The sequence below is a fragment of the Ceratina calcarata genome, unplaced genomic scaffold (genome assembly GCF_001652005.2).
Source record: "Ceratina calcarata isolate Rehan_Ccalc_2016 unplaced genomic scaffold, ASM165200v1 scaffold297.2, whole genome shotgun sequence".
NCBI classification, from domain to species: Eukaryota; Metazoa; Arthropoda; class Insecta; order Hymenoptera; family Apidae; genus Ceratina; species Ceratina calcarata.
In genome coordinates this window covers 562539-587374 of record NW_017152138.1, presented here as the reverse complement: position 1 = coordinate 587374, position 24836 = coordinate 562539, and the positions used below count along the sequence as shown (strand labels likewise).

The window sequence follows — 24836 nt, the reverse complement described above, 5'->3', positions numbered from 1 at the left end:
TCCGTTACAATTACGGTTATACATACATATACTGATATGCTTTACTCGTGCTATGTCGTCCTTGAACTGAAATCATGAAGCCATTGTGTCATCATTCTATCTCCTTTTACCGTTCTACTTTTATTTTTCTCGTCTTCGTCACTGTGCGCACTCTGACCCGTAGAGTTTGGGTCCTCGAGTTACGGATTCTCGGCTAACTATCACTAGGGCCCTCCGAAGTCTCCGAAGTTTACATGTTTTTAGTATATGCTGTAGGGTATAACTGGCAGACCCGGTCGAAAACTCGAAAAATACGGAAACGCAGCGCATCGCATCGCATCGCATCGCATCGCATCGCATCGCATCGCACGCTCTGTGAAGATCGACCATAAAAAGCGAGAGGGGAAAAGAAACCGCGGAGAGCGGGAAAGAGACCTCGAGATCGGCCGAGGTTTTCCGCTCCCAAGGTTTGCCGAAAAAAATGAAGCTGACCTTGACAATAGTAAAAAAAAAAAAAGTTTTCCTTTCAACTTTTCTTCTTGCAATGTATAGCCAATCGAAAACTTTTGTGAAAAATATTTTTTTGTCAGATTATCGCAAGTACTTAAAAAATCGTGGAAAGGGACACGCTATATGTGTATTATTCGACCTATATGATATGTTTATTATTCCAAGCGAGACACTTTGGTATATTAAATGCATAATGTATATGTGTGAATGTAAATACTCTACACATATTGGCTGATGCTGAAAAGTCCAATCGATTCGCGAATGACCGAGCCTTTTTCATTTGCTTTGCGCGGTGGAAAGCCTCGAGCATACTTGTCGAGATAGGCTCTCTGCCATTACAATGCGAGTGACGGACAGGCTAACCGCTGATGAAAAATAGAAAAATCCTTTAGAAATTGCGCGGTTAAATCGTGGTTGCATCGAATACGAATATTTCAATACCAGAACCATTGAAATGTAAATTTGTTGAAATTGCATTTCCTAAGATCGCGCATTGTATAACGAAAATCTGTTGTGCGATATAATAAATATCAATGATAAGGAAACGTTATATCAGATTAGAAAAATTTACGTAGGAGAAATAGCTGCTTTTCTGGCACCGCTCTTAATCAGAAAATTGTAGAACGAATGCCATATTGGTTATCACAGTTTGCAGTGGAAAACTCACAATTTCATTTCCAAGAACTTGTAGCCTCAGTCGGAAAGTACACGTAATTCTAGTTCGATCATTTTCTGAAAACAACAGCCTACAAATCCTCGCAACAGCTGCGGCCTAACACGCGGTGAACAATCCTCGAAGACTAACCGCTGCCTCATTTAGAAAACACCAGAAAGAGCCACCCAGTTCGTCGCCGAGCACCGCAAACGAATCGATTTTCGATTTACCCATTCAAGCGGAACAGTTAAATTCGTTGAGAAACTTTGCCGCCTGGTCTCCCTTTCTCGGATTCCTTAACCCCTTAACTGGCAGACCGAGTACCGATCCATGATCGATCGTCTTTGTTCCCACGCCTGTACGCGGGAGAAGACAGGAGACGAGCCGCTAAGTAGACATATTAAGCGGAACCGGTGCTTAGTTGTCAACTCTCACTCCGCCTCGCTGGTAGCTTCCGCTCTACTAATTGTACCTCGGACAACCAGCGCTGTTCGATCGGTAGCAAGCAATTGGGCTGCAGTATGAAGGATTAAGGTGCAGCACCGCTCTCGCTCTCTCGTTTGCTCACGGAGTCTCAGGATGCCCTGTGATTGCAGACTTCTGGGATAGCTGATCGTTCGAAGCTGAGAACTAGTCCTGGTCGCTGCAGGGAGAACCTATATATGTATACAGCAACGTAACCGCACCGAAGCGGTGCAATTAACGTAAGCGTGGCAGTCGGTATTAAATGCAATAAATTTCGATACCACCTTGGCCACGAGCGACACCACGTTGCGCGCCATGCGGTTCGACGTTGGAAAATCGTCGAGTGCCGAAGAATCGAATGGCAGATAGGGGTTTCGATAACAATCGATTAGGGAGGATAATTGAAAACTGAAACGTATGCGTATGGTTTAATTAGCTGCGGTAAAAATTCTACCAGACAGCCTAAGGTGTGTGCGTTAATCATTACACATTAAGATATTAATATCTGGGTGCAGCTAATGCAAAATTTATATTGTTTGCGTATTATGTAATAATTTCTCAATTTAAAAATTAAGCATATTTGTCTAATTTGCAAATGACAAAAACAATAGAAACATACATATAATACATTCTATAGAAGAAAACGTATTATGCGACATAGAATGCTACATACAACAGTAGAGGACATAATCGTATTTATCGTTATTTGGAGATTGCATGGATAATATATATGTATAGAGTTTATATATGAAAAATAAATTGGTTGCCCATTTATTCTTCTGTGAAAGATTTGAACATCGCTTTGCTCCAACGACGCTATCAGATGTGAATGACTGCACCTCGTTCAATTCTAAGCCTATTATACTACTAAAAAGGAGCGTAGTTCCGTTTCAAGAGTTTCATTAAATAATCACGGAATCATTGAGATCCTTCAACGGGGAAACGAGGAAATAGAAATGAAGCTGTGCACGCGTGTAAAATCAATAGCTTAGAGTCCCGGAACAAAGCTCACGAAAGATAAATGTTTCTTTTCAAGCGGTATCTAAGAGCAGCGTAATTAGTTTGTCGAATAATAGATCCATTTCTCGGGCTATTGTTCAATTTTCAGCTTATGATCATTGTCTATAAAATCAACTCAAACAGTTGTTCGCCTTCTTCTCAACTTTCAACGAATTATGTTTTCTACCTTCTCATTTGTTCGGATAATTATATGCATTTCAATCTAAGGGGAAATAGGATTACTATTATACGGGATGTTTATGTACATATCCACTATACAGATCGATAATCAAGTAATTAATATTCCTAATATATTTGATTTTTACATGTTTTTAAGAACATGTTCCATCACTCTCGGAATTGCACTATGTAATTACAAAGGAGCAGCGACGGAGACAAGTCCAATTAAAAGCCGGAGAGAAATGAAATGGAAAAAGATGATACGGACTGATTTTGGTGGGTTACGCGTCCAGAGGAACGAAATGATTATAGTTGGTGAACGATTTTAATATTCACATAGACGTGTATGATTGGAGACACGCTTTTACGTAGTAGTACGATCTGTTGAGCAGTCATTTGCGACGAAGCGACGCGACGCATTTCCTACCGGATGCTGAGCATCGACTACGTTTTTCTTCCTCTTCCATTTGAGAGGATTTCAATCAATAGTAACGAGAACGCTACGCAGCCAGTTATTTGCTCCTGCACGGTCCTTTGGCATCGGGTGGCATACATATAAAACTTGACGAAATAGCGATATGGAAATTCGCACACGAGTTCTAGTACTTTTTAGGCGGACAGTCTCTGTTAATTCTTAATAGGAAAACGTTCAACTATGGATTCGATAAAATGTGTACAACGTTCCAGTTCGGTTTGGCCATAAGATTTTTTTCGGTCAGATCTTTTTTTAAACACTCAATTGAAGTGCCATTTAGAAATCAAATGGACGGTCGAAACTATCGAGGAAATGCGCAGAGTAAAGTTAAATTAAGTTTACTTTAATTAAAATGTTAAATTGAATTTAGCCCTCTCGTGTTGTTATCGATAGAATTGTTAGATGAAAAACGGTAAAATCTGCGAAGCGAAGGCTATCTCATCTCAACTTCCCTTTTTATAGCGCAGTTTATCGATCGATTCCCATGATGAAAGTAAACATTTGAGAGGAGTGAATTGTAATGAGAATCAGAGAGCGCATGAAAGGTAAACTGGGTGTAACGAGACACAAATGAATTTCATTAGCCACTCGAGTTATTCTTACGCTGGTCAACGTGCCTAGAGCACATCCGTTCGCACGGCTGTAGATCAATTATTACACCCAAGACCTCTCCGGCAGTGAACCGTTAAACGTATTCAGACGTATAGACAGCGTGGAGGCGCCGCGATAAGGTGCTACCATTATACACTTTACGAGTTAATCATACTCGGACCAATTGATTAGCCAACGTACCATGAAACATGCGAACGTGGCTGCCAGAACGGGATTCACGCTGGAAATTAATAGTGTCCTATACGAGCCTGGAGTTAACAGCGCAAAGGTCACCGAGCGTCCTAAAAGGAGACGAGTCGTCACTCGATCGAGTTATTACTCGTCTGCCAAGTATTTTTACATAAAGTGAGATTTCTCTTCCCTTTTATCTTGATGAAGATTATTATTCGTGATAATGAAAACTCTACGAAAAGATACATGTCCGACGCAACGAAAAGCTTACCAGTGATCATTACAGAGAAGCAGAGTCAATCGTGGGAAATAGACTATTTATAAAATTTGCGGAATATCTATAAGAAATTACTTTATTCATCGTACATTTGCACGGTATTATTTCGATTTTAATAATAAATCACGTGTTGCAAACGCGAATATAAACCCGAATATCCTGCATTGGAACACTGAATTCGAATTATAAATATCTATAAATACAGATGAATATTTATTTCACGTGGTGCACGGTTCCGCGCATTTGTAAATTTATCCGTAAATACACGGATACTGTTTAACTGGCATAACGTACAACGTTGCGAAAAATTGATCCAACACTTTGTGCAACGTCAAACAGCTAAACGCACGTGATATAATATCAACTCGAAATCTTTCGGAACAAAATATACTTTCTGTACCATAGAAACGATTTGCAACGATTTCGTTATTATAGATAATTCTTCTCATTGTCCATGAAGCTAAACTACAGAGTCTTTAGGAAATGTTATGATTAACTGTTTTGTTCACATCTGTCAGTTGTAACGAGAGACAACGTAACAGAGATTTTCCCAATATTGCCAACGTCGTGTAGCAGTTGCGTGACCCTGATTGTTGTTGTAATAATGGAAATCACGAAATGATTGCGATTGAAACAACAGCGCGTGCTGGTTGGCAGAATCAACGATCAAGCATGCAAATTGCATTAAACCTCGATTAGCCTCGAGTAGCATTCGCCCCATCAATACCCCCATAAGATCATCCAGCTGCAGTACGCGTTGAAGAACCAGCGTGATTTAGGTGTGACCTATATAAAATGATTAAGATGAAGTAGATGCGTGATAATAATGAAGGAAATAAATAGTGAAGCTATGAAAGTTTCACGGTCAGGTTATCACGCAACGACTGGTATAATTGTATGTGCTTTCGAGAATCACACATGCTTCGAGAACGAGTCACATCATTTCGAGGTGAGCATTCCCTGATAATGACACTCGGCATCAATGAACCTCTTGACCCTGATGAAATTAGCTTGTTACATGCACTTGTCGTGGAAGAACACAAAAGTTTATGCCCGAGAGGTTTGACGCGACGACCACGCGGCGGTAGTGGAACGACATTCAGGTCATTAGTAGTGCAAGTTGGGGATCGGTAATACGGTCAAAGTGTAACAAGCGAGTACAGAATCGGGCTTGGTAATTTCGAAACTGCCCATTGTCAGCTTAATTGCGTACTCGATCCTATCAGCAGCTCTCCTAGCTGTTTAACATTTCATCTCCGTGGGTTTTGTCGATTCGTTGACCCAGTTCTCCGGGGGAACCGAACCACGGTGCGGATCGTGCGATTCGATTCAATCGCTCGTGCACTGACACCAACATCGACGTCATGAAGGGACGCGACGCGTCGAGACAACGGGAATTACGCGGTCTCGCGGCTATCCAGCCGTGTATTCGATAAAGCAAATGCAGCCTTCATCGAGCAACTCGCGGTCGGTCGACAAGCGGAAGCGATAGCAGAACCAAAAAGACTCTCTAGTGACGAGACAGGCCGAGGTACTTACTGCTTGTCGAATAACAAACACGCATACGAATCGCGGCAATAGCCAGCTGACAGTTTCATCGGTGATTGCAGTTGGTTTTAATGCTAGCGTACGCTCATGGTATACGCTGTTAAAGTTGTATGAGCTCTTAAATAAAAACAATGACAAAACACTGAATGTTTTAACAATTATTAATGATTATGTTAACATAAAACGCTACGCAAAATTTTACAAGAGGCTACTAAAAATGTCATCACATCTTGAATTCTTATTCTTATTTCGTTTATGAAAAAATTATAGGCTACAAACACTATAAATTATAAATAATAAAAAGTAAGGAAAAGTAGGACTTGAACTTGTACACAATTGTCAGCTACTATTCTATCTATATAAATATCATTTTTCCAAAACGTTTAATCCTTAAAATCTTGGACATAGCTTTTTGTCACATTTCTTGAAATTTTGCAGAAATCTTACGGCTGATACAATCTTAAATTAGCACTTCACCTCTTAGTTAGCTACTAATTTCTATTAGCTGTCAACAAAATATCGATCACGTGAAAACACAATCATAGTCTCGTCATGCTGCTTTGTCCATAGACGACAATAAATATAGTAAGCAGTTTTATTTTCTAGTACGGATTACGCAAACTTATACCGCGGGATAATCTGGAAAACTGAACGACACGATGAAAGTACTATTTTTTCCGATCCAAAAATCACAGAGAAGAGTGAATACAGAATAAACGTTTCTGATGTCGAATTCTGTTCGACCGACGCGACGGTGGGATGTATGTATCCGGTTTGCCAGGTAATAGTCGGCACGTGGAATCAAATAGCGCCGACAACGACGACGACGACGACGACGACGACGATGTTGGAAACGTTCGACATACGGGGACGTTTTTTACATACATATATGTACGCACGTATAAATCGACGAACCGACAGAGCGTGGATGTTAAAAAAAGATTCGTGAAACCTGTGCCCGCCTAAACTCCGGGCAAAATATATGGCACTTTGTACGGTGGAATAGTAGGGTGCAGAAGTTTTTTGACGTGTTTAGCGAGAGTTTTGAACAGGGCATGTTGTGTACGTTCTAAAGTGAGTTATATCTGTTATTCAGTTTCGCAGGAAAGTGGGATTTGTATAGGTTTCAAAAATGAGAATATTAGTCTTCATAGAATGTAGTAAAGTATGAAAGCGTAATAATAATAATTGCGAATTATTAAACTATCAACTGTGTTTTCAAATAAATGCACAAGTAATCGATAACTAAGGCTAAATATTATGAAAATACATTTCATAATGCTCGTTGCAAATACGCTGTATGTATATAAATATACGATTGTACAAACAATCGGAAATGTACAATGCATTTAAAACGGAAGCCTTTCTAAGCGATCGACCTACATACCGTGGCTCTGAAGTATTTCGTTCAAATCGATTTGTTAAACGCGATACGCGCGTATAAAGGGAATCCATCGGTTCGCGACATCGATACTGTTTGCCCGACTGTGATTGCCAAACTATGGATCAGGGAAATAAAATCGTCCCATTGTCAGCGTTGCAAAACCTTCTGGTGCCAATGCTAGTTTTTATTCGCAATGGAGACCTTTCGTATCACCAATGGATACAACGGCGGGAATCTGCAAAATATTTACAACTCCGCGCTCACTACAGCGCAAGTAAAAATAAGATATCGTCCTTTTCCACCGATTGTCGCGTCAGGTTCACTTGTAATTATAAATTACAATTAAACATTACAAGTAACGTATTTTCACGTGTACAAGACTGTACAAGACTGTACAAACTTTCCCAAAATATAGATACATAGGTATGGTGTTGATTATCATCCAGATCTTTCTATCGCTCTCATTTTTAAACTGTCAGTTGCAAAATCAGACACTACTCGCCACCGTCGTCGCAGCTTGATCTCAGCGTATGAACTATTCTTTTATTTCCAGTGTTGCTTCCGTAGGAACACCGATAAGTATTCTAAGAGATCGTTTACGTGCGGCTGAGGTCTAATGACGTGTCATTAACATATTATATGGGGTACGAGCAGCATGTCTGGTGAATATGTTCAGGGTTTACGAGCCGCCTCGCGCCAGCACATATTCTAAAACAGTTACTGAAAATTTGCATGTCCGTGCACGGATCTCTAGTGTGAACCGGATGTGAGAGAACTATTATTCAAATCCAACCTATTTTCGCGGCACGAACGACCTTCCGCGACGAATTAGACTAGAGACCGTCAATCGTTGTTGGAAAATATGGTCACTTTACCATACCAATCGTCCGCGTCCCTTGTTTCAGATGTATCTCGAAAGCATCGTGGTTTAAATGCACACAGTTTAAACGCGCTAATTATACTCGGGCGAGACACGTCGCCAAATGTGGAACAATAAACGAAATTCGTAGGTCCTTCGTTATAAGAGTAATTTACTCATGGCAGCGTAAAGAATTCACGTTCCATCAACGCCTCTCTTTATTTGTTTAAATTTTTACTTCGGTAAAATTCATACAGTTCGATAAACCGCAGAGAGTAGTGAAAACAGTTACCAAAATAATAGCAGGGAGCGGTTTGAAAACATTAATATCCGCGCGCCATTTGACACGTGAACTACATGATACGATTTTTCATCTATGCTTGGTCAATTCTTTAGAAATTTCTCCCTTTCACGAAATTCCATTTCTGTTAAACGAATATCATACAATTTAAAGGCTTATATTAGCAGAAAAATGATCTCGATTCGAGGACAATCGAGAGCAGTTGGTCATTACAAGTATTGAGTGGTTGACCCTGCCTTTCACTATATCAAAACTGTTGATTTATTTAAGCATTGAATGCACGCATATCGCGTGTTTTTCGTTTAGTTAAATAAGCGATGATAATCCTACCACTATTCCCTTGCGAATCCTCGTGCGGGCATGAAAAACAAGTCTGCGCCCGCAATTTAACATGTAGGTCGAACGAATTTTGTCCTGTCCTGTTTTTATATCGAAACGAGACTCTTCACGTCCCCATTTTTCCATGATCATTCGATTTTCCACTGCACGAATATTTATTCAAAGACAACATATCTCAAATATGTTTCACAAAAAATTCAATATTTCTGTGGTAAATTTGAATATATTTTTCAGTTCAATAGATTGCAAGCTAAAGATGCACAACTGTGTACGTGTATTTAATTTATAGTTGCGAGCCTCACATTTTCTGATTAATCTAAAATTTAAGTCAGTTTTTTTTTTTTTGTATAAAATGTTCTGATAACATCGTACGTTAAAAACCTATTTCCTTGAAATAAGGGTTTTTTACAGCCCCTGTGGATCAGATTTCCATATCGTGTACAGACACCTTTATGCTCCCGAAGTTTTGCGATCGCGTTCGAAATTCATAAAATCTCTAGTAAATCCTGGTTGATCATCTTGAACGTACACTCGTAACTCTGCAACCCACTCAAGTCATATAGTTACTAGAATATGAAAATATTAAAATACAGTTCAGAATTGTACAAGTTATTCTATCACAGTATTTTACATGGTACACTGGTACAATGATTCTGGAAATAGATAAAAATGATTTTATCCGATTTTACAATTTCTACACTAACAACGCTTAACAAATCGTAAACGCGTGAAAAAACGGGTAGACACGCAGTGAACCGATTACTGTTTCCGGACGAGAAAGTCGAGAATAGCTGGCGATGTTGGTCACAGCATGGTTGTCGGGCAGCAAAGGGTGAGCTGGATCGTGTATAAGAGGGTAAGAATCAAAGCAAATTAACCGTGGCGCCCGTATCCGCCCTACGATTGACACTTTACCCATAAATTGCCTCTCTCCCCTTCCAATAATGACTATCCTGTGCCGCCGTCCCATGGCCCAGCGCGTAAAACTCCCTAAGCTTCAAAGGAAACTCTTCCAACTAAATCGCACACGTGTATTGGAGAGCAATTGGAGTACACACGGGCGACGACGACGGAACCTGTTTTCGCTTATTTCTAATTACGATCCGTCAGTACGGGAAGCAATTATCGTTAACAGTTTCGACTCATCGTTTTTGTATCGCAAGCCCAACGAACGGTTGATTTTATTTCACGGGGAAATCTCATCGGGGACGATAAAAGACCGCGGGCTGCCGTCGATATCGTGCGCGTTTCCGTCGCGAAGCGATACCGGTGCTCCATCCTCATGTACCGGAAGGAATAGAATCCGCCGATACGTGAAAGCGCAGATGGATAAATCGCACTGTGGTCTGTAAATCATAATCCGGTAAGAGAAGCTAAGCGTGTCGAAAAAACTTAACTTCAATATTCAATGATTCACTCATTTGGTGAGGATTCATATAAAAAATACATACTATAGCGATGGACAGAGATGAGCAGGAAAATTGGCGATGAGCCCCATCTAACGCGAACGGATTTTTAACAAGCATTACAAGTCTTTACTATCTTTAACGGTGAATGTCCGTACGGTATGTACCATATTTTGAGCGGAGACTATATATCGGTAAACATTACGTAGACGTCTGTTCATTCTCACTAGGCAAAAATCGTCTGATTCCGTTTCGCACAGAGAAGAATGCCAGACATTTAGTTAAACTCGGCAATTCGTGTTGCGAACAGCATAAGAATTCTTTTCAGAGAGGATGGCAAGCGATGCGACGCGTTATGAAAACGATTTCCTTCAGGTGGAATTTTACCCTGAGACATTCTGCGAACTTAACGTTTCCCAGTGAATTCTCTCGGTGGCCTCAGTCGCGACGCGACGCACGACGTTTCGCAAATTTCAACTGACATATACATAGCTGCGCGCATAACCGCGCCACGTGGTATGTCCGCGTGTACACGCGAAAATACCTTGTACGCTTAATATTATACATATACATATATGTATATACACGTAGGCTATGCGATATTATTACAAGGGCATCCGGTAATCGAACGGTCGACGTTATGGGGCCAGTAATGCGCGATGGCACGTACATCATAAAGTACAATCATAAAGTTACAGTTAATTATTGCTCTTATTCAAAATGAATCGCAACCAAGTTTCGATTCCGAATTATCGATCGAAGAAAAAATATACAAGATGTCACAGCTAAACGAGGCCACCTAAACGTCTCTTGTGTGTGTTTTATGTTTTTTTAAAACGGTACGGAAGATATTTAGATGGCCTCCCTTAGTCGAGACACCGTGTATACTATATTGTATAACATCAGTTATGATGTCTAACAGATTATTAACAGCTTCAACGGTGGACGTGGTGCGAGGACGAGAGAACGGAAAAAATGGGCGTGACGGTAGATAAACCATGACCATCGCAACGTGAGGACGGATTTGTCAGGAGGAATAAATTAATGAGACTATTACTAAACACGACGAATTTCGACCGCTGTTGCAGGCCACGTTTCACAATCAGTCAACTATTTTTCGTCGGTAAACCGGTGACCAGTGAAAGACCATAATAGTTTCATTAAAACAGTCTGCGTCCATGGGTTTCTGGTCTATTATCTTTATGCGTGAAAAAATAATAGTCTTGAATACTCAGTCGCGTGACGTATCAGGGCTTTTTATTTGCAGCTGATTATAAGAAATCCTTTTATAGAAAATATGGTGCTCTTTTTACAACTGAAAACCATTATTCGAACGGCCGATATTTTTCGCAACACTGCGTCGGTGTAAAATTATGAGAATGTCCGACGATTTATCCTTTATTTCGCGGTATAAACGGAGGCGAATAATCTCGAAACGGGACAGAAAGTACGAATTCCAAAGTTACTGTAAGATCCATAAATGAAAACGGGATTTGGGAACGTTTAATCCGGGCGCGCAGCAGCCGTGGCCCGTTAACGATTGATCCGTCAAGTGATTACAGAAGCAAATAAATGCGTGCAGATACGTATTTATGAAACCGTTCTCGTAACGTTCGAGTGGCGTTCACTCCGGGTTCGATTAAACGGAGGGTGAGGAATCGGTAACAATTTCTCATTGCGTAACCCGTTGGCGTGCGGCCGATGCTTAAATTCCTCCCGCGTGGATTGCACGAATTTATTGAAGTCGACGATCTGTGTTTTTATCGCCCGACGCCGAGCCGCGGCGGAACGCATAACCTCACTGGGCATCGTTCCACGTGATTTGACGCAATTACGTTGTAACTGCGTGGCTGCCTCGCGATAGAAACGACGAGAATTCGAGAGAGAAATGGCTGTTGCCGCTGGATTATTATTCGCGAGGAATACTTTACCCCTTTTGCTTTATAACCCGCGTGTCACGTGCACTCGTGTGTGACGCAAATTTTAGCATGAATCAAATAAAGTCGTATTGCGTTCGAATAAAGTTTCATTTTATCAACCAACTATTTCCGTCACAAAAATAAAATCGATGTTTTATAACAACGGGGGTAATGAATAATAAAAACAGGAGTGCTCACCATTTTCTTGGATGTAGGCGCACAAAGTAGACGCCCGTTTTTGTTTTGTGCCTCCTATGACGCTGGATCGTGTGCATCTACAACTGAAAGAACAAACTATTATATAGTTTAATAAAAAGATATTTAAAAACGATATCACAAAATCACGAACGAAGTAAATAAATACAGCGTAGGGGATAGACTTGGATAACGGTGCGAATACGATAACGGTAAAATATCAATGTTATCTACTAAATTGGCCAAAAATTGTATGGGCTTATACTATTCGATTCTCCTTGCGTCCTTATTTCTCAGAGTGAGAAGACAAAATTCGAATTAATGTTTAGTTTCAGATAGATTCTAGGGCGTTCTAGGCATTCCGTATTCAGTGAAATTATGCCAATATTCTACAAGTGCTACAAAATAAAGTAAAAATCGTAGTTACGACGTGGAGGATTTTAAACCATTTCATGTCAAAGAGAGATTGTCCAAAATAAATAAATCTATATTTTGCAATATTTTTGCTTGATCATCTACTCATCTAGAGAGGAAAAAATTTCAATTTACCGAGAAATGTTCGAGAATTCACGTCTTGTCCCGTGAAGCCTAACCAATTGGGTCAGAATAAGTTACACGACCGAATTAAAAGATTAACTGACAGAGAACCCGTGGAAAAGAAGACGCGCCCTATCTCTTTACCATCGACAATTCTACATTCCCCGATCAGCGGTAGATTGAAACGAAAGAACGCGCGAGGCCGGAGGATGCGTCAACTCGATCGCAAGGCAAGAAAGGGTTGCGAAAATAGGTAGGCCGTGGGCAATAGGCGGAAGGGTGGATGTGGCGCGCCTCCGCGAGGCTGCCGCGATAAGACGAGAAATGGACGCCCGTCTTTCCCCTGGAGGCCACGCGAACCACGCGAGCGATGAAACGATAAGCGAACCTAAAGAACCCAACGCGGGTAAGTATAGAGGGTTGGCATAGTTCTGCGTATGTGTGATCGCGATATGGATTTTCACTCGAGACGAAAGAAGAGCATTCCTGTGGCCATAACAATGCGCCGTCGTTCAACCACTCGCGCTCGCGTCGGCGAACCTTCCTCTCCTCCTCGATGTCACGAAGAAAAAACGAAAAAATGCACGCGTACAAGGAAGGGGAAAAGGAGTGGGATTCGTGGAAGAGAATGAAAGGTGAACATGCCCTATCTCGGCCGACGTAGACCAAGGAACCCAGGATCGTATCGTTATCTTAGCCAGCAATAATGATAGAATAGCCACTGCGGAGATAGCTAGCTAGTATGGCAGCCGCACGGTTGGCTACCAGGTTCGATCCATCATTCATTCGTCCAAGTGCGTATCCTGGCACATGCAGCCGCGTGTAACCGTGTGTGCGTGCGTGAACGCGCTGGAAGGGAAGCTGAAACGCGCATAACGTCTAGACACAATGAACGGTAGAATGAAGAAAGCCACGTCAAAGTTAATAAGAACAACTCGGCGAGTATCAGTGGTTTGACTCAATATTTTAGCAGACATACTTGTTCCGAACAACATAATCAACTTTCAATGAACCAGAAAGTTATTTTAAACATAGAACGTAATTATTCTACGATTATTTGTACGTTGCAATTCCTTTTCATGTCTAACCATGTGTTCTATTATGCTTGATTATTTTTTAAAAACGACACCAAGAACCAACGCGTTTAACCCGTAACATTAGCTGATGTTACCACCGCTTACTTCACTGACCATCGCGCCATGTTCCTCCAGTACTCTAACCGATAGAATATAGTGGAGAAGCGGTTGAATTTCCAGCCAAAGCCAACGGCAGGCCGCCTCGTTTATCAAGCGCGTGATGAAGCTGTTGGGTTAGGCGAGGGCCCCGACGAAAAGAGAGGGCCACGGCATAAGCAAACCGCTCGTCTTATCTCGAATCGCAACGTCTTGTTAGACCACCCCTCTGTTCCCCGTTTCCGCTGCACTTTCCACCGCGTTCCGTGAGAAACCCCGTGGCCCGCTCTGCTCTCGTCTTTGCCTATATCGTCCTTTCGTTCCTTAAATTTCTCACGGCGCGCTCAAACGAGAGCCGAGAACATTTTTTGGCCGTGCAAGTTCTCTTCGGGTCGCATCCTACCCTACCTATTTCTCCATCGTTTTTCTCTTCCGCGGCAGCTTCGCTGGTCGACCGTGTCCCGGTGCCACCGACAGCGGAAAAAGAAAATAGAACGTGAGTATTCGATAACGAGGCGGCCCCGGCCCAGTTTCTACTCCTTCCAGAGGAAAATCTTCCCGTGTCTACGTAGGCAGAGACGAATTTTTCCACCGCATTTTCTTGACCCAGTTTCGGCGTATAAAGCGGAAGGGATCAGACGCGACAAGTTTTCCCGGTTCTTTCCGGACACGCCTTCTACAGTCCGGCTATTTCTTCACTTTTCTCCCTTATCGATTCCTCCTTTTGCCAGATTTTTCTACATGTATCTGACATGAGTTAATCCGTGGTCGTTCACAGTCCTCTCTCGATCCTTTGCGGTTCTCTTATGAAATTGTCATGAATGAACTTCTTTCAATATTTTTTCACAACAAACTTGCAAGAAATCTATTTACTCGCGGTTTCAATTATTAATACAACTATTTTGTTACGGCATACGGAAAATAACTGCGTATTTGGAATCTCGTTTCGTTCCGGATCGTATCAGAAGAGAGACACGAAGATGCGAGCGATGAGCAGTGTGGGAGAGGCATGGTAGAAACTGGTAGGAGAACGACCTAATTTGCGCGATTTAATATGCGAACCTGACGAGTTACGGATTCACGCGGGTAATACTAAATTTGCTCCATCAAATGTTTGCAAATCATCATCTCTTTGAGTGTGTGTTATCTAAGCCGAAGCGCAGTATCGCTTCGCTTATCCCAAGTTCAGATGTACAAACTCATGTCGGGGAGTTATTAAAAACCGATATTCATCATAATAGCCACGCGCGCAGGTTGACTTTCGCATCCGGTTTTAATTCCATCCATGTATCAGTTCCATTAAACCCACGTACGCGACAGAAACAAAAGACGTACACGGTTCGCAAATAATTTTAACGATTGTCAAAATTCTTCGTTTATTACAATTTTGATTTTTAAAAAAGATTGTTACCATTATCTCTGATTAAACTTACGGAAAATGTTACACTCGATGCGACGTCGACACATTTTATTATAATACTACGTTTCTCTCAAGATTTACATATCAACATTTGTCATTCGACTCGCCGAATAAAACAAAAGTTGGGAATAAGTTTTAAGGCAATTCAGAAGGAGCTGCGACGTTCGGAATTTTAACGATTCAAAATAGCTGTTGAAACTATTTTGATCTTAAATTCTGAAACTGTTCGAACTTGGTTGCTCGGAAAGCTCTATTCGCGAACTTGTGGACTCGTACACTTTAACACTCGATAGATTTGCTTTTCGGTAATTTAGCAGAAGTTCCATCCCTCGAATGTGCAAACGTAATCTTACAAGTCTATCCATTGCATTGTACTGATCCAACATTTATCATGGCGAAAATGCACACATTAATTTAGCAATAAAATTTGTATTTCAAATAACGTATCGATACAGAAATAAAAAAATATATTAAGAGACGCATCGCCCGGTTGTCAATTCTAACGGTGGATTGTCCAGGTTAGAGCGTGAGTTTATGAAATTATTGCCACCACAGAATTCCCCTTGGCCGAAAATTCCGCGCTTCGACGACGGAATTGAACAATTAGATCCCGTGAGAGCATTTTGGTTTCTCTTCAGGCTTGTACACGGCAATAACCATTTGCGAGTCGACAACCTACGCAACGGGTAAGTGTAATTCCGCAGAGAAGCTTCGGCTAGAACACTGGATACCACGAGAATACATTCGAGCTTAAAAAAAAAAAAAAAAAAAAAGGGGGGAGAGATCCAGAAAAAAGCTCCGCCCGGAGAACAACTAGAACCAGCCTCACTGTTATGCCAGGGGCGTCTTTTATTCCCATATTTTCTCTTCTGTCCTCTAGTCTGGATGCGAGAGTACGAGATCCTTATTCCCTTCGCGTTACTCTTATGTAGGGAACGCGTCTACGATTTGTTTCTTGTCTTCCTTGCGTGCAAGACGCGGTAACCTCTCGCTATTGGAAAAGTTGGAAGATATTTTTCTTAGCGAAGCACCACGTACGTCAGTGTTAAACAATCATCTTTCTCGTTTTTAATTCATCAAAACCGAAGAAATACAAAAGTGATAAGCAGCATTTTGAATTGTTTCAAGATGTAACGACCACGCCATGCTGAATCTGTCTGGGTACAGGAGGAAGGTCGAGCTGGACCTTTTAGAAGTTCAAAAATTGCTTTCAAACGCCCGGAAACGGGACACGGCCCCGAGATATTTCTCGCGAGCGGCAATTTAAATGAGGATAAATGGAATGTAATATACACTCTTTCTACGACGCTTCTGTGAGTACAAACCGAATTTACATAACTGAGAACCCTGCACGTCAGATGAAAGAATATGCTTCTATGTCTATGGGGAAATATTCGTTAATGTTGCCTCGTTGCGAATCATTTAATTATCATGGATTTAAATTTCAACGTCCAATCAAAAAATTATACTGAAATGCTGCATTAAAATTTATTCGAACAAAAAATCCAAGTTAGCCCGCGCGAACTTCTACGTATAAGCCTCAAACTCCAATTTAACTTTATATACTCAAAGTGGTCAATAGTCAAAAACTTTTAAACGCAGTAGCTTGAAATAACTCTTAAATACTTTTAACACAATTCACAAGGAACCTATTTCTGTCGCGGAATCAACTACGCAAATCCTATAAGCTTTATCCGACTTCATCTGACTCGATTTAAGCTAACTAAATAATCCTTTTCATGGTATTTAACGTCTAAATACCGATTTGTAAATTCATTAAAGTGAGTTAATTAAGCCTGTTAATATGGTAACTTTTATTCTGTAATCGTTAAAAACGATAGAGACTGCAGCGCGACGAAACTATTCATTGGTGAAAATCAACTCTGCTGCTTTGTCTTACAATTAGTTTCTAAATGGCAAATTTTTATTGGTAATCGGCTAGTTAATAATGAAGTGAGAAAACTTCATCTAACGCCTAGTAATATTTAACTGAGAAGCGTAGATAATTGCCGATGCGACGCATTTTCCATTGGTCACTGGATCCTCGGACATTTTTCTATCCAGTTTTGCACGCGTACGTTCTTTTCTCGACATCACTGTATCGCGTGATGGCGCGAGGAAAGCGGACAGAAATAGAGAAAGAAGAGCTTTCTAATCTCGAACACCTGCACCCTTCATAACTTGCTCATCCGATCAATTCTCAATAATCCAGGAAAACGAAAACACGAACGCGCCCCGGAGTCGCGTCATGTCGGCGGGGAAAACGAAAGAGAAAAATGAAAAATGCTTCCTCTTAAAAACGGCGTGTACCAAGTTCATACACTGCAACTGCTAGAATCAACAATTGCTAAATATCGCCAGGAGAAGATTCTTGTCCTTGATTCCGAATGTTTAACCATTTGCATCATAAACTCATGTATGCGTGCAATTTTGGTGATATAAGCTAATTGTCCATTTTCCGAATGATGCAAATGGATTAATGCACGCTTTATTGCACAAGTATTTTTAATTAATGATATACTAAAGACAAGAACTATTAAATAAGTTATCGTACAGAGTACTAGCGTTCCCGTCGCAGCTACGCCCGCACTAATTACCGTGTGTATGTATAGGATTCAAAATGTATAGAATAGAAATATTTCATGAAACAGGTCGGTAGGTGATCGAACTTGAAAAATATTGAGAATTTTGTAACATTTTACCTTCCCACTAATACCTTCTCACCCCCTTAATGGATGATCGAGGAAACATCCTGAAATTGATTTTTAGACATTTGTGTGAGTAACCTTTGTAATGTGATGAACCATTAAAAAAATTCGGAAATATTGTAGGTAACAGCTCGTTTCACAACCCAGTGGGGCGTGAATTTTGAAATATCCACAAATTGGTTTCATCGATTTCATTACGTAATATTTTGAAGCTATAATATTTTGCATACCTTGTCGCGTTAAATAAATATTGACGAAAAGGTAAAAACCTGTTTTTATCCAGTAATTGTTCGTCATAAAATTGTTTACTTCATAATAGACTGGAGTACATAAGAAAACTACTGGCCAAATACCACGGTCAAATACTCGTCCAAACAATTTGATAACTAACACAGGAAAGAAGCAAGAAGATAAGGACAACATGTGTCGATTATTTTATGAAAATCACTCGAGAGTGGTCGACTCTTTACGTTTGGCCGGAGCGAAGCCAACCGGACGGTTCGCTTTTCATAGGAGAAATTTCATTAGTGGCAGTCGCGGTATCCGCGACTCGTTTCACCTTGTCGGTCCGCGAGGAATATGAAAGAGCCGGAGACTATTGTCATTCGGAGACAGCAGGACGGTGCGGCGCGATGTCGTCAGCGTCAGATGAAAAAGGGAAAAACAGGAGCAGGGATGGAAGAGAAACGGACGAAGAAACTCCTGTGCGTTGGTAAAGTAATATAAACGAGAGGATTATCGGGCAAGATCCCTCCGTTTCTTCCCCCGCGAACGTTAAATGCACACTTTTTCCATCCCTCTCCCCAGCTGTACTCGTCTCTCTTCCATCCTCGTGAAGCTTATCTTCCGGCAGTTCTACTCGAAGAACTTTTCCAGGGTTTCATTCTTTTCCCTAGCCGAACGTCGCGCCGCACTGTTTCTTTCCGTGTCTTCGGTGTTGCTCGCGTTCGCGCCGGTTTCTCGATGCCGGCAATTTCAAGTATGTACTACGAAGATTTCAAGATTGCCGGGAATTACGAGAAACACACACGTTTTCCCTATTAGGTTCCCCGAAAAGCAATAGTTGGAAGGAGCGATTGCCACTTGTTATAATTGAACGCGGATGCAACACTGACACTGATTGTTTCGCGATTAACCATTTGCGTTATAAGTACAACACTTGGGATCACATGAACGTATAAGTTTTACAGAGATAGCTTTTTAAAAACGATCGTCCGGTAAGTTAATATAGCTTGTTAAGAACTCGATCAACTTCCACTAACAACCTCTCTCAAGTACCGTTTTCTTGACACCTTTCCTCTGCTGCAATTTTCTTTCATACGCTTTAAGATCTGTTCAGAAATTATCTCGTTAAAGTCTCATTTATTTAGAATGTAACATGTACTCAAGACTTTGTATACATACGTGTACATATTTTTTAATAATTTTACTAACCATTCATAGAGACCATTTTTTTACGAGAAAGTTCGATATATGGATACATACTTATCCTTGTTGAAAAATATGTCTATAAAAACAAATCTACTTCCTTCCCGCTATTCGCATTGTTTTACATCACAATACTATAAGATTAATAACTTTTTGTCCTCCTTCTATTTATTTGAACCACAGAACCACATTACATACATGTTGATACAGTGTACAATCTCTTATACCTACTAGATTTTAAGGTAAAGGAAGGTACACGTATACAAGTTCATGCGACTTGCTAGAACTAGAAGATTTCCGCAAGAACGTCATAACTCACTTTGGCATCGCATCATTTTTAAATTTATTTCGGTCGTCCGCGGATAAGATTAGGAAGCGCGTATTCACGTGAAACATAGTTTCAATATCTTTCGAAACCGTCTTCCCTTCCTTGGCACACCAAACTTCCATTTGTTTTTTTATTATCGACGAATACTTATTCCAGCTCCGGACAGTAATCGAATTATTGCTCTTTCCACGGCCATTTGCGAGGTTGAATGTTAATCGAATCTCGGACGCTTCTATCGCGCGACACCAAACGAATCGATAGTGAATGTACAGCGTTTTGCAAAAGACTTAGGTCGTCTGTATAGGAAAAACCTTCCCATATGATCGAGAATGATATATTTATAAAGAAATTGGAAATTAAAATGTTAATCGGATCAACAGAGAATAGGCAGATTCATAAATAAATGAATAGTCACATAACAACATTACATACATGTTGATACAGTGTACAATCTCTTATACCTACTAGATTTTAAGGTAAAGGAAGGTACACGTATACAAGTTCATGCGACTTGCTAGAACTAGAAGATTTCCGCAAGAACGTCATAACTCACTTTGGCATCGCATCATTTTTAAATTTATTTCGGTCGTCCGCGGATAAGATTAGGAAGCGCGTATTCACGTGAAACATAGTTTCAATATCTTTCGAAACCGTCTTCCCTTCCTTGGCACACCAAACTTCCATTTGTTTTTTTATTATCGACGAATACTTATTCCAGCTCCGGACAGTAATCGAATTATTGCTCTTTCCACGGCCATTTGCGAGGTTGAATGTTAATCGAATCTCGGACGCTTCTATCGCGCGACACCAAACGAATCGATAGTGAATGTACAGCGTTTTGCAAAAGACTTAGGTCGTCTGTATAGGAAAAACCTTCCCATATGATCGAGAATGATATATTTATAAAGAAATTGGAAATTAAAATGTTAATCGGATCAACAGAGAATAGGCAGATTCATAAATAAATGAATAGTCACATAACATACACGACGGAAATAAAATACGAGCACGTAAAAATATAAGGGGAAACGATTCGCAGTGAATTAATTTAGCCAGATCTGATCAATCTTTAAAATCACGGAGTCCAAGTTCCGAGATCAACTCTACAGCCACTTGATTTCTGGCAATCGGCAGCTCGATTCGGTCTTTAACTTCCTGTATTTGTAGAGCTTTCAGCGGCCATTTTCCAGCGCTCGGATACGCAACCGAAGTGAAGATAGAATTTGCATTCTACATACATACATACATACATATACATATATAGCTGCACGCGTGACAGCGCGGAACGCGTCAGTTGGCTTTGCGGTCTGATACCGCGATCCATCGGCAAGGGACACGACGACCGTGTCAGAACATCGTCACACTTGTCTTTCTTTATCACTTCTCTCTCTTCCTCTCCCTGTCTCCTACAATGATTGCGAGTGAACGAGAACTTGAACGAGAACTATTCGAGATATTTGTAGTAGTCAAATTTTATCTCCGTCAGACATTTATTCTATTATGCTATTACGTCCAATGCAATTATACTGACCATTACAATTTATAATGTATTTCGGAAATTTAGATCGAATCGTCGCGTGTCATCGCTTTGTCGCGGTCCGATCTAGTTCGCACTTCGCACCCGTGAGTTCGATCATACGTAATTTCTATAATTAGTATTATAAAAGCCTATTGTAAATGTGCCTTGTGTTTAAATGAAGAAGAAACAAAGTGGGAGACTGGTATACTTTTCCTTACGTTTATTTCAAAGTATGAAGCAGGTGTTTCTCGCGCTTACAATGGACATTACGCTGGACAATGGATAAAAATATATGCATAGTAGGTACGCAAAAAAAGAACTACCCTTATCGTTGCCGCATATATTAACCGTCCAAGTGCCAATTATAACGTGCAATAAACCTTTGTAATATTCAATTTATTAGTGAGTCATGAAAGTCACGCAAATTGAAAATATTCAATTATTTGGAACATGGCGTAAAATTTCAATCTCCGAGTATATTCGCCACCCGGTTTAATTTCTCTTTACACAGCTGCGTATAGCAGCAAGCGGCAATTTTCTCTCTCCTGTGAACTTGTACACGAGATATTTTCTCTCCGGCTGGAAAACGTGGAAAACGTCGAATTCCGGAACGGCCCTTGGAATTACTCAATTCGCGAGAATTACTGGGCGGCGTGAACGAACTGTTAACGCGCTAGTAACTTTAAACGCGATAAATTGAGCCGGCACAGCGATGTATAGAAGAAAATTCTCACCATCTTCTTTCCTCCTCTTCTTCCTACGTTCTCTCTATTTACTGGGACCGGCTAGCTACAGTGCATACAGTGGACGTTGTTTGTTCCGCTCGTATAGAGAGAGAGAAGCGACACTTGCCGGGCCGCTGTTAGGCTAAATCTTAAGGAAATGGCATATGATTCTTACTCACTGATACACGTGCACCAAGTACCCTGCGCCTCTCCATGCTAGCTAGATAACATCCGATGGGTACTTACGGCTGCACTGTTTATTCGCCTGATCGGAACGAGTTTTTCCGAGGTCGTGTATACAGCTACTCGAATTGGAAATAGCAGTACATTGTCCTGAGTCTCGAGTATTCAAACAGAAAAAGAAGGAGACTGGAGCAAACGTAAATAGTAATAGAGTCTACAATTAAAAAGATCGAATGGCCATTTGTACATATGTACATATGTATGTACTGTATTGTTTCCTCTTTCCGATTGCCGGTATTTCACATGATTACTACCATTTCTCTTCTAATCCGTTCTAAGAAATAACGTGCTCAATTGCTACATTTTATAGTTTTGTCTTCAGAGTCAAGAACACAAATTCATATTTTGTACGTACGTAGTGTAAAAACGACGTTGTGCAGGTAGGAAATACATAATTTGTCTTTTAGTTTCATTTGCTGAATGCGACGGATCATTTTCCATTTCCCGTTTCGGGCCGCTTTAATAACATTGGACCATAATAAAGTACACTAAAGCGAGAGTCCTGCTAATTAATTAATAAAATCAGGAATTTATAATTAATGACAATGAGGAATGATGAAATTGAAGGAGAATAAAGGACGCTCGTGGTAACGAACCAATGACACTTTATCGTTTCATGCAAAAGTTGTAATTTGCTTTAACAAATTTTACATATAACTATAATTACATCCCGGCAAACTAATATTCGACATGTAGATCGTCGACATTTATTTACGTATAACAACAGAAATAAATCGTTCTCAACGACGTTTCTCAACAATATTCGAAAAATTTACGATAAATATAAAACATCCTTCCAAATTATTTCGATATTTATGATGTTGCATCCTTTTTTCCTGTTCATCTCTCTACAATATTGCTCATTACTTTTACCAGTTTGAAATATTGTGATTGTAAGACATCTGATTATACGTATGCATGTACGTAGAGTATGTATGCACAGTGTTCTCCTGCGAATATCGTTCGCAACCATTTTATACAGGGATTATTTATTATTATGTAAATGAATATACCATGAACCAAACATTTCGATGTTATCTGTATGTAATAACAGTGGTTATGCAACCGATCAAAAGGACACGTAGTGCGTAGTTCGAAAGAAGCCATAATGTGACGTTGAAACTCGATGCACGGTTCAATTAATAGTGAAACTCTCCTAAGTGGAACTGTCGTAACGCGATATTCGACGCTATTCTGTATCGACACGATTACTGTTCTGTTGGCTTAATTTAAGTAATAGATAAAATTCCAATCACTTCCTGTTCGTTGACGATCTTGAAGCTGATCAGCGATCGGTAACGAGTTCAGTTCTTTGCCCTGATTTTATGATGCTTTATATGGGAAGAGAACTTTTTTTGGATCTGGATGTTACGGAAATTTAAACTTTACACAGATTGGCCGTGCTTCAATTTCCGCTGGAAATTCATATTATAGGACTTTGCATTTCATAGGATCCATTTCTATTTGAAGATTTTCGATACCTAACGTTTGAACTTTTCCATTAAAATATAAAAATTTTATTTTATTTTACAGCGTTAATAGATAAATTTTTCGATACGTTGCGCGATTAAAAGAAATTAAATTTGTCTAAATGAAAACGGATGCCGGATGGATTTTCCGTAAAGAAGACAGTTGTACCATATGGTCGCTGCAAACCGGCTTACTGAGTTCTTACGAGCTAATACTCAGATCTGTGTAAGCTTCAGTGCAGTGTGACTTAGCTAACAATTTATGTCTCGTTACAGAGCCAATAAAGAGCCAATAAGACTCTTACAGGTATATTAAGAAGGAAACAGGATGATTCAGCACAGTATGGCACGTACTTGTTAGAGCAAGAAAGTACCTACCTATGGAAACTAAGCAAGGAGCAAACTGTACTATAATACAGAGATGGGTTAAGGTTGCATGAGCCCTTGAATTAAAACAGTGACAAAGCATTTAAAAACAGTTATTAGATATTACATTGATAAAACACTGTGCAAAATTTTAGAAATTTTGCGAGACTCAGTAGTTTGAAAAGTTATTACATCTTGAATTCTTATGTCGAATGGGAAAATTTTTGTTCTAAAAGTGTGTGTGTGTTTATCGTTTCAACTATTGAATATAGCTTTTTATCATATTTTTTTAAACCTTTGACAGATATTACAATTCATACGACCTTAAGGCGAACAGGCCATGTTGACTTTTGTAAATCTATCAAAACACCGGAAGTGCAGTTTAATCACGCAGGGCTGCCTTAAGCGTTCGCGCTTAAAAGAACGGAGAGAGAGAGAGAGAGTGAGAGTACCGGAAATGTTTACTTCTTACATAATTTAATGCGTACTCTTAAGTGGAGATTCGCTGGAAGTAGCGTTGAAAGCTTGCTCATCCACACGGTGCCTTATCCGTTGGGAGTCTGCAGACACCGGCAACATCGCGCTAAGAACAAGGAATTCGTTTCGTCCTTTCGAGCATGGCCCTTCTTTTTTACGAAACAAAAAAC

General features: G+C 40.3%; 1 protein-coding gene across 2 annotated transcripts in view; it reads right to left on the bottom strand.

The window, feature by feature from the left end:
* kek5 (leucine-rich repeat, immunoglobulin-like domain-containing kekkon 5 protein) overlaps positions 1–12359 on the bottom strand; it is a 154118-nt gene extending 141759 nt beyond the window's left edge. For both annotated transcript variants that reach the window (XM_026812866.1, XM_026812868.1), the window contains exon 1: positions 12278–12359. The gene's annotated coding sequence lies outside the window, so the exon portion shown is untranslated. The remainder of the gene's footprint in view (positions 1–12277) is intronic.
* Positions 12360–24836: the final 12477 nt, after the last annotated feature.